General features: G+C 39.2%; 1 pseudogene; it reads left to right on the forward strand.

The window, feature by feature from the left end:
* The first annotated feature begins 392 nt into the window (after positions 1-392).
* Positions 393-779, forward strand: LOC114618240 (annotated as a pseudogene).
* Positions 780-1606: the final 827 nt, after the last annotated feature.

Consider the following 1606-nt stretch of genomic DNA (forward strand, 5'->3'; position numbering starts at 1 on the left):
GACTCTGCTTATTGTCCTGCTTGTTCTTTGACTATCTGGGTTTATTGTGTTTCTTGTTCCTTGGCTATTTGCATCTATTGTATTCTAGTTCCTCAACTTAGAACTGACCTTAATACTTGCATGTAATTTAAATGATATAAAAGTAAAAAAGGAGGAGGAAGAATGGGATAGGTGGTTAATGGGGAGGGGGATGGGATAACATGTAAAATGTAAATAAATAAAATATCAAATTAAAAAAAAGTACAATCTTTTACTTCTCCTCCAGGTATGCATTGTTGTGATACACTTGTTTTCCCTTAGTGACTCTGGAAATATCTCATTAAAATCTGTTTGTAATATGACACAAATAAAGATGCCACAATGAAACCTTTCACTTCGCTTTCCAACTTGGGCCCGGCAGAATGGCTCCCGCAAAGAAGGGTAGCGAGAAAAAAAAGGGTCGTTCTGCCATCAACGAGGTGGTGACCATAGAATACACCATCAACGTTCACAAGTGCATCCATGGAGTGGGCTTCAAGAAGCGTGCTCCTCGGGCACTCAAAGAAATTCGAAAGTTTGCCATGAAGGAAATGGGGACTCCAGATGTGTACATTGACACCAGGCTCAATAAAGCCGTCTGGGCCAAGGGAATAAGGAATGTTTCATATCGCATCTGAGTATGTTTGTCCAGAAAACGTAATGAAGATGAGGATTCACCAAACAAGCTCTACACGTTGGTAACTAACATGCCCGTTACCACATTCAAAAATCTACAGACGGTCAATGTAGATGAGAACTAACCTGCTGAATGTCAAATAAAGTTGCAGTACTGCCTCCAAAAAAAAAAAAAAGAAAGAAAGAAACCTTTCACTTTATATGCTAACTTAAGAAACTAATTGAGGGGGGAAATTAAACATATTTGAATTATAAAATATTTTTATTTTTGTTGAACATGGTCACTGAAGTTTTTGCTGCATTAGGTTAATGACCAGGTAATGATTAGACAGATTTATTTATTTTTTTTAAATAAGCTTTGAGGCAGTGAGTCTTCCAGTCTTTGTTGAGACCTTCTGGGTTTGTGTCTGGGGTAGTATCACCAGGGTTCCTTTACTGTGTATACAGAACCAGTTGTTATCATAGCTGTCAAGACAGTTTAATATTTAGCCTTAGTTTAGCATTTCTATTGCTTTAATAAAAAAATGTGAAGATGACCAAAAAAACATAGGGAGAAAAGTGTTTATTTCACTTATGCATCCCAGGTCACAGTCTGTTGAGGGACACCAAAACAGAAACCTGGAGGCAGGACCTCCAGGTTTTTTTGATGAAAAAGTGCTGGTTACTGGCTTGTTCCTCATAACTTGGTCAACTTTCTTATAGCACACAGGGCCACCATCCCAGGGGTGGCACCAACCCCAGTGAATTGTGCTTTCCCACATCTGTCATCAATCAAGAAAATGAATCACAGGCCAATGGTGGTCTCCAGTTTTGGAATATGTAGGTGACTTTCAGAAGCTATCTTTACAGTTTAGTCTATTGTTACTAGATGTAGGAACATGTAAAATGCAGCAGCCCCTGGAAGATGATCCTGCAGGTGGCTTTGTGGGAGCAGCTGCAGCCAAGACTGACT

Source organism: Grammomys surdaster, unplaced genomic scaffold (genome assembly GCF_004785775.1).
Source record: "Grammomys surdaster isolate TR1022 unplaced genomic scaffold, NIH_TR_1.0 140, whole genome shotgun sequence".
NCBI lineage: Eukaryota > Metazoa > Chordata > Mammalia > Rodentia > Muridae > Grammomys > Grammomys surdaster.